The sequence below is a fragment of the Leuresthes tenuis genome, unplaced genomic scaffold, assembly GCF_036924035.1.
Source record: "Leuresthes tenuis unplaced genomic scaffold, fLeuTen1.0.hap1 SCAF_22, whole genome shotgun sequence".
Classification (NCBI taxonomy): domain Eukaryota; kingdom Metazoa; phylum Chordata; class Actinopteri; order Atheriniformes; family Atherinopsidae; genus Leuresthes; species Leuresthes tenuis.
In genome coordinates, this window is record NW_027325376.1 from 15,934,126 (window position 1) to 15,943,531 (window position 9,406).

General features: G+C 40.7%; 1 pseudogene; it reads left to right on the forward strand.

Annotated features, from left to right (window-relative positions):
- Positions 1 to 353: 353 nt before the first annotated feature.
- LOC140281714 (sterile alpha motif domain-containing protein 9-like) lies at positions 354 to 3,965 on the forward strand (annotated as a pseudogene).
- Positions 3,966 to 9,406: the final 5,441 nt, after the last annotated feature.

Here is a 9,406-nt window from a genome sequence, read left to right on the forward strand (position 1 = left end):
AGCTTACAATGCCAACAAGTTGCTAAACAAGTACCGCAGTGGGTCATTTCTGAAGAAGCCAGAGTATTTCCACAGCTTTTGCCAACAAGGAAGCAAACATGGCCTAACTATTTAGATCAACAATCACAGCCTACAGTTGTAGCTTTCTGAGGGAAATCCCGCCCACTTGGCCTGGGCGTGGCACAGAACTTAAAAGTTAGAGTTTCCTTTATTTATGTGGCATCTTTTCTTTAATAAAGCAATATTCTGATCTAATAAAGTTTGAATTTAAGATCCGTCTTCAACTGTGTCTTTAGTCCAATAGAACATTTTAAGCTAACTCTTTTGATTTTCAACATTGATTAAGGGGCAGGCAACTGAAGGTCCAAGATGGAAAGAGGACCAGCTCTGTCCACTGATTGGGGTGGGACAATATACGTGGGGAATGAAATGAGAGATTTCCTCTTTCTGTTGGATGTTCTCCATGCAAATCAGTGTGAGGCGGAGGTTGATCCAGAAGTCACTGAGGAAAACTTTTACAGAGGGGCTCCACCCATCTGGTTAAACTTTTACATTTGTGAGCAGGCAGCTGGAGCTGGTTTTATCAAACGAGATGGATATGAAACTCTTAAGGAACAAATTGGGCAAAAAAGAAAACTCCCTGCAACATCAACTGTTAAACTTTTCCACCAGCCAGGATGTGGGGGAACTACAATGGCCATGCAGGTGTTGTGGGACTTGAGGAAAACCTTCCGCTGTGCTGTTTTGACGGGTTCCAGATCAGACGTCACAGAAGTGGCAAAAGAGGTGTTTCACCTTTTCACAGCAGGCACTCTAGGCCACCAGAACACTGTGTTGCTGTTAGTGAATGATGAGGATATATCAGGCACACTCCAAGACAGCCTTCTGAAGACCCTTGCTGAACAGAACATACGTAGCCGTATGCCTGTGGTCATTTTACTCAACTGTGTGAGAAAGGACGACCCCCCACAGAGTGGCTACGTCGTCCTGCGTAGAGAGCTGTCAGATGCAGAAAAGCAAAAATTCAGTGAGAAAACAAAAGAGCTCGACACAAGGTATGGAAAGAAAACTGCTCAATTCCATGGCTTTAACATAATGAAAAGTAATTTCTCTCAAGATTACATCAAGCAAGCATGCACCGCGTTCAGCACAGTCAGAGTAGAAAATATAATGGAGTACCAGCTGGCTGCCATCCTTTCCCTGCTGAATGCGTATGTAGCAGGTTCGTATCTGCTGGAGAGTCAGTGCCTGGACTTCCTCAAATATGGAAACCTGTCAGTTGGAGAACTGCAGTCCTTTGGTCACCTCATCATCACCTTTCAGCAGGATACAAGATCTGAGAGAAAGGTCCGCATGGCTCACCCGATGATAGCAATGCGTTGTACTGAGCTATTGGCTAAAGCAGGAGTTACCAGAAGTGACACAGCAAGAATCTTCCTGGACTGTTTTTCCAGATATCCGGAAATTGATGAGTTCCGTCGTGTGCTTGGTTTTGTCAATGAAATGCTAACCAAAAGAGCAATGAAAACAGAGAATGATTTCATTAGTAGTTCAGACAAGACAGAGAAACAAAAAAGGTTTTCAAAATTCATTCTAGATATTCAAAACATGGAGGGCAATGACCAAAGTGTGTCGGTTTTAAAAGTGGCATCAGAGAAATGTACTCAAGATCCATTTTTTCCACAAGCTCTTGCTCGATTTCTTTACATTGAACAAAAAAAGTACGACCAGGCAGAACTTTGGGCAAATAAAGCAAAGGAAAGAGATCCCAAAAATTAATTTATTGCTGATACACTGGGCCAAGTCTATAAGAACCAACTGAAAAACTCAGATGAATGGATTCAACTGGCCAAAAAGGCCAATGAAGCTTTTAGGCATGAAGAACAACTTGCTGAACAAGAGATGTACTTGAGAGGTGACGGCAAGACCAAAGTCTCAAAGTTCTTTAATTGCAGAGGGCTGTTTGGTTTCCTGCAGGTTTGCAAAATTTTGCACGAAAAACATGACAAAAACATTTCGTCCTTGGAGACAACACTCGGAGACAGCAAAATCCACAGCTTAAGAGCAGAAGTTGAGAGAAAAAGTGATTTCTTTGACAGATTTCTTACATACTCAAAGCCCAGCATGGAGAAGGATGATCCCAAATACATTTCTGACGACGTCTCAAAATGCTACGAGATATATGTTGGAAACTCACCACCTAAACACAACGAACAAAAGGCTGCTCAGCTACTGCAGAAGCTTAAACAGAAGCGGGCTGACACCTCTGTAGGAGTGCTTGCATGTCTTGACCGAGAGTATACTGAATCAGAGGTTAGAGAAATAACTACGTGGTGGGAGGAAATTTGCTCAAGCGAAGGTCCAGGAACAGCTGATGTCAACTACATCCTTGCTCGTATCATGTTAAGGAATACAGGAGCCACCTTTCCCCCTAAACTCGAGCCCTTGACCTCATTTAGACAGAAAATAGCCCTGAGTGAAAGAGATGAGCCCGAGCAGTGCATGCTAGCTCTCCTCTTGCACTGGCCGTCAGAGAGTGAAGACAAATGCCTCTTTGACCTCAGTGAGTCAATTCAGGCGATGCGCTCTTCTTATGAACGTACATACAAAAAGCACCTCGGATCGAGGTACCTTCGCCCCTTGTTTTTCCTTGGAAACGGACAAGATCTGAGCAGAATTGTTCACAGAAAAATTCTCGAGAGGTTGTTCGAGGATGGTAAGGACACTAAACCAGACTGGAGGGACGAGAACATCTTCAAAGATCCCGGGGTCCAAGCACGACTTCTCAAAGTTGAAGGAGAGGTACGGAACTACAAGGTGTACGCCACTGTTGGTGGCAAAGAGATCCAAGTGGAAGCCAATCTGCAGAGAAACCTTTGGAGACGACGCCAAGTTTCCTTTTACCTCGGATTCACCATCAAAGGTCCAGTGGCCTTCGGTATCCAGACAAAAACTGGTAAGACGTTACGATTTATTTACCACTTTCTGGCTGTGACACAAGTAGAACAAACACTGTTGCCATTTTTTTCCTGATGTTTAGCAATGATAATATTTGTGTGTATTGAACTGAATACTATTTTATGAATACCAAAATGGGAAACTGCGAGCCAAAAGCTGTCATTCTGTTGCCCTGCCCCCTTTTCCTGTATTTGCTTGTTCTAACAGTCTTTGTTCTGAAAGACACCCACAAATAAAATGTTTATAATAATTAATTATATGTATATATTATCATAATTAATATAATAATTCTTCTTTGTCTTTTCATCCACTATTTTTCTATATTTCAGAAAAGGCAGAGAAATTGTATGAGGGGCTGTTAGGGACATTTTTAACAATTGGCCTGCATACACGCCAATGAGCTGAAAGCTCTCACAAAATTTATGAAGAACCTGAAACACTCTCTGCTTTTCTGATTTGTAAATCTCAGGTTTTTGAGTTGCAAACAAAGTGTTTTCATCATTTAAATGATCTTTTTGCGCTTCATTCAGTTTCAAACAAGAGCCAAACTGAGAGAAATTCCCCCGAACAACGTAAGGTTTTTGTTTTTAATCACCACTATTTGCCATTATAACGCAGTATCATGGTATGTTAGCATTTGATGTGTACCAGGCCTTGGCAACTCACCACTTTGCAGTTTCCATTTAGAATATACAATAGTTTTTATGCTGTTGTCTTTGTTTCCATATTCAGCCATTTTAGGTGAACATTTTGTGGATTGCCATCGGGAAGCTCTGATTGCGAGAGTGCACTATACAGATGAAATTCTGGACAAGCTGTTGCACAAAGAGCGGATCCCACAAGACGCCTGTGATGATTTGAGAAATAGAGCAACACAAGAGCAAATGAAAAACATTCTAAGGTTGGTGAAAGCAGCAGGCAGAGAAACCCAAGATGCCCTTCTTGATATCCTTAGAAGCATCAAGTGTTTGAGGCCTCTAATGGCCGAACTCGACGGATCTCAGTGAAAAAGCTGACTCTTAAAGTCTCTGGTGAGGCCAGCTTGATATTTTGAAACCGAGGTCAATGTTAAGCTTCACGGGAAACAAATCGTGAGTGCATTTGTACCGTACATAAGGATAAACCCACTGCACTCATCATGATATCAATCCTCGAGATTTTCTTTCTACAACAATTGAAAAAAAATAAAAAATCATGTACATTCCAGATGTCTAAGTATTTACTTTTCAAGGATGAAGGATGGCAATTACAGGGGTAATATTACGCTTATAGTTTTCGTATTTTCGTATATTTCAGACAAAACGTGACAAGAGGTGCTGCAGGGATGTACTGCACAGAATGGGGGAAAAAAATGGGGGTTTATATTGAAAATGAAAGCATGTAAACTCGTCAAATAGACCATCCATCCATCCATTTTCTACACAGCTTAATCCAATTCATGGTCCAAGGGCGGGGCTGGAGCCTATCGTACAAGTCCATCACAGGGCCCTTCATGTAGGCCCCAAAGTAAAGTTCTGAACCTTTAAATAGATAGAAAATGAGCTCTTAAAGTTGTAAAAATTAGCTTTATTTTCCACAAATCACAAAGGAAAGGTAAAATACGAATGTTAACAGTTACATTTGTATAATTGGTCATTTTTAATGTGAGTCGATGGGAAAATGCTGGGCAATAAATACATTTTGACCTATTCTCTGCTGGCATTATTTAAAAGCCATTTTGGAGATGAAGAAGGTCAAGAGTGTGAAGGGTCCTATTGGATGATCTGAGCGATGAGCCCCTCCAGCTCTGGACGTGCCTTAAAGTGAGCCTGGAAATCTACTTCTGTGTGCTGGAAGTAAAGACGGATCAAAAAAAGTGGACTATCGTTGACAATATTAGTTCCAACATATTTTCATGTCTCATTTTGACATTTCATGTTACTCTCTCAAGGTTTTTAGATACTTAACAGGACAAATATGTTATGGGTCCAACTGTTCTTTGATGATTATATTGTGTACCTTCTATAATGTTTAGCTCACTTTTGATAAACTGATACAGATGATATGACATTAAAAGTGAACTGTCTTTGTTGCAAAACCCCGGCAGGGGACAGGGATCCATGTGTTGATCCAAGTATGTCGAACTCTACTGCAATAGCTGGCAAATATGCATCATTTCAGCTTGTTTATACTGGGCTACTGAGAAACTGAATTTAGTAGCATTTCAGTCATAGCAACATGTTTGCATGGGTTGTAAAAGTTTGTTTTTGATCAGAATAAAGTAATGATTAGTTTTCGAACATCATTCATGTACTGAGGGTGTGAGTTTCTATTACAAAATAAACTAGAACATTTAATTTGACTTGTTTTGTCTTTTTGTGAGCATGTTTGTTCATCACATCACTACAACATAGAAATATGCACTCTTATTTTTGTTAGGTCCCGTAACATTATAATGCATCATCTCTTGACATTTTTGGTGGTCTCTGGGGGTGTGTTTGTGAGCCTTTGAAGCCTGAAAACAAATTAAGCTGAGAACTGGCAAATTCTCTTAATGCAAATTCTCATTGTGCCTTCTAATGCTTAAGCTGATTAATCAGTTGGCAGGTTTAATCTAAAAAAAAAAAGGGTTACAATGACAAAAATTAATATTGAATGTGTCACTTTGGTCTATATTTGTGATTGGAATTATCTTTTACAATAGACAAAAAAAAAGGTGATCACAAACTTTGAAAAGTTGTGTTGGTGCCTTTTAAATGCAGGACTTCCACTCGTATGTTCTAAAAGTACTAAAAACTCTCACTATGGTGACTTTTGGTCTTTTCCTTGATCAGAATTGCTTTGAGATTGGTCCTCAAGTTACTCTCAAGCTAAGACAGCTAGCTGCAGGACTTTCAGGCTAAGTTGGTGGCTCTCTGAGAGGATTATGAGAGGCTTGGACACAACCTCTGGATTCCATGGTTGCCATGGTTCCTCTTCAGGTGCATCATCGCATCATTTGCTTAAAAACAAACAAAAACACCACCAGCTCATAGAACTTCTGGATAGTTCTGGAAAACTATCACTTCCTCTGAGAATTTATTGCATCTTGACATAAACTAAAGACTCAGAAACACACGAAAGTGGATCAACAGACTTATAACATGGAAAATGTCAGGTTTGAGCACTTTCTGCACTCTTTTCTGTATTTCTCTGCTCAGATTATTCTAAGCTTCTCATGCTCTGATGATCAAAACCCTCTGAAACAAATACTCCCCACCCCACAGCTCACCTGCCACACAAAGTACAGTCAAGTCAGGTTTAAACTCATCTAAAACATTACTCTAACAATGTGGCTAGGCAGACTTCAAACCTGCCATCTCTTTTCACACTTAAATCATATGTTCGTACAGCTGATTAAACTGTTCACAGGACAGATTCCAGCTGGGACACACGGGGACATAGTGGAAAAACAGGCAGCCTGCACTTGTCTCTGTGCTTCTGTGTTGGGGTAAAATGATGATTAGGGTCAAATAGGCCTCCTATTTTAAAGTTAAAGGCTTAAGATCTATCAAAAGTGCTTTTATGTCTGTTTTTTCCTCTTGGACCACCAATCACAGTCTACAAAAGCATGTGTCATGTCGAACAGCCCTGCCGCTTCACTGGGATGCTTTTTTTTTTTTTTGCTTTTCCTCCCTCTTGGTCTGAGATTGGCCATTAATAGCTCTTAAGCTGAGACTCCTAGCAGCAGGATTCATAGGCTAAGTTAGGGGCTCTCTGAGAGGGTTCTGAGAAGATTCATGGACACAGCCTCTGGATTCCATGGTTGCCATGGTTCTACCTCAGGTGCATCATCATTTAAAAACAAACCAAAACACCACAAGTCCACAGAACCTTTTTTCCAAACATTTCTTCACCCCCCCCAGTTCTGAAAAATTATCACTTCTGCTCTCATGTTATGTCATGTTCTGATGATCAAAACCTCTTCAAATAAACACTCCACACCCTGCAGATCACTTGCTTCGGAAAGTAGAGTGAAGTCAGGTTTATACTAATTTAAATTTTTTTTTAAAAAGAAGGCATCAACACATGTGCGCTTTTAAAAATAGGCATAGGCGTAGGATAGGGGTCATTTTTACCCTAACAATGTGGACTGGCAGACCTGAAATCTCCCAGCTCCTTCCACAGTTGCACATGGAAAGTGACACGAAGACTTCAACATTAAATCCTATTTTCTGGAGCCGAAAAAGTTGTTCACAGTACAGATTCCCTCAGCTTCAAGCTGGGACACAGTGATTCCACGGTTGCCATGGTTCCTCCTCAGGTGCATCATCGCTTTAAAAACAAGCAAAAACACCACCAGTTCACAGAACTTTCTTTTTGTCACACCTTTCATTCCCCCGGTTCTGAAAAACTAACACTTCTGCTGAGAATTTGGTGCATCCTGACAGGAACTAAAGACTCTCAGTGACGCACAAAAGTGTCACAATAAAGGTACAAAAATGGAAAATGTCAGGTTTGAGCTTAACTGTTAAGTGTTTGGGAAGTTATGCAGTGGTACAGTTATTCTGTTGTGGATTTGCTGCTGTGGTTCGGATCATCGTCCATTTGCATTTTCATCCAAGCTTTAGCCGGTGGACAGATGGCCTCACATTTGACTCTAGTATAGTTTGGTATACAGAGGAGCTCATGGTGGACTCAATGCAAGGTGTGAGGGTCCTGTGGCTGCAAAACAAGCCTAAATCATCACACCTGCACCACTGTTACAGTGACAGTTAGTTTGATGTGTTCGGGCTGATGTTTTTGCCGATATGATTTGCAAACCGAAGCCGTACTTCCCTGCTCTTTTTGAAGAGAAGAGGCTTTGTCCTAGCAGCCCTTCCAAACAAGCCATTCTTCGATATATGAGGAAGTCATGTTGTCAGTGGATGCAAATTCTGAAAGGCTGGGTGTAGTGATAATGCACAGACATCTTTTGGCATAAACCTTGAAGTCTATTACAGCCGTCACGCAAAAATATGCACACATGTTGATATGATAATGGACGAAATTTGTACAATTTCTCATTAATTAGTTATTCAAAATGATTTTTTTGTTTAATGAGCAGTACGGTTCTTTTGTAATATTGTATATATGAGTGATAACATAAAGTAGAAGGGTATTTCTAAACACCTTTGACACACTATATATATGTTTGTCCATTTTCTATACCCGCTTAATCCATTGGTCGGTTCACGGGGGGCTGGAGCCTATCCCAGCAGTCATCGGGCGAGAGGTGGGGTACACCCTGGACAGGTTGCCAGTCCATCACAGGGCCACATAGAGACAAATGAGACAAACAACCATGCATGCTCCTACGGACAATTTGGAGTCACCAATTAACCTAACATGCATGTTTTTGGATGGTGGGAGGAAGCTGGAGTACTTGGAGAGGAGAACATGCAAACTCCACACAGAAAGGCCCCAGCTGGAAGCTGAACCTGGAACCTTCTTGCTGTGAGGCGACGGTGCTAAACACCACACCACCGTGCAGCCCTGTGTGTCAATTCTTCACATCATTATTCTCTCTTTTATTGACAGAAGACAGGGCACAACTGAATGGTCAAAGAAAATGTTCTCACATAATCTTTTCCTCAGCACTTTACATTGACCTCACTGGAAAGCATCGCAAGGTTAAGGAAAAGTGGTCGGAGAAATTGTTAAGGACTTAGGAAAAGACAACTGCGCTGTAATTCAAACTCCACTTACGCTGAGCTGGAATATGGAGTTTACAGCTCAGCGTAACATAACAATGCATTATTTGTTTGTGTATTGAAAGTTGCGGCTGCAAGGGATTGGGCTACAGAATTATTTCTGCTATAAGGGCTAGTCCAGTGTTTTAGCTAAAGGAGACAAATAAAAGTGTACACCCCCAATTGAAATTAAATTAAATGAAAATTAAATTAAATGAGAAAATACTTTATTTATCCCAAAAGGAAATGACATAATAAAAATAATATATTTCTATACATTAAATGATATAATGTTTTAATATGAGCATGATCCAGAAACACTGCAATCTCTTCTGTGCCAAAGCTTATTCAAAATGCACTGAAGCCAAGTGAAAAACTGCTCTGTGGTCAGGCAAATCAGATTGGGAAATAATTTTGGAAATCATGGACGCCCTGTCCTCCAGACTAATGAAGAAAGGGACCATCGACCATCAAAAGCCTACATCTCTTATGGTTTGAGGGTGCATTAGTGCCTATGGACCCATTCACATCTGGAAAAGCTCCATCAATACTGTATGCTCCCTTCCAGGTGATGTCTTTTTAAAGGAAGGCCTTGTATTTTTCAGCAAGGCAATGTTAAACCACGTACTGCATCCATTCCAACGGCATGGCTTCATAGTAGAAGAGTCCTTTCTAGTGATCTAATAAGTGAGTTGTGAGACTTTACAACACAGTCCTCTTGAGAATTCTGACAAATATGAAAGTATGTGCAAGTCATT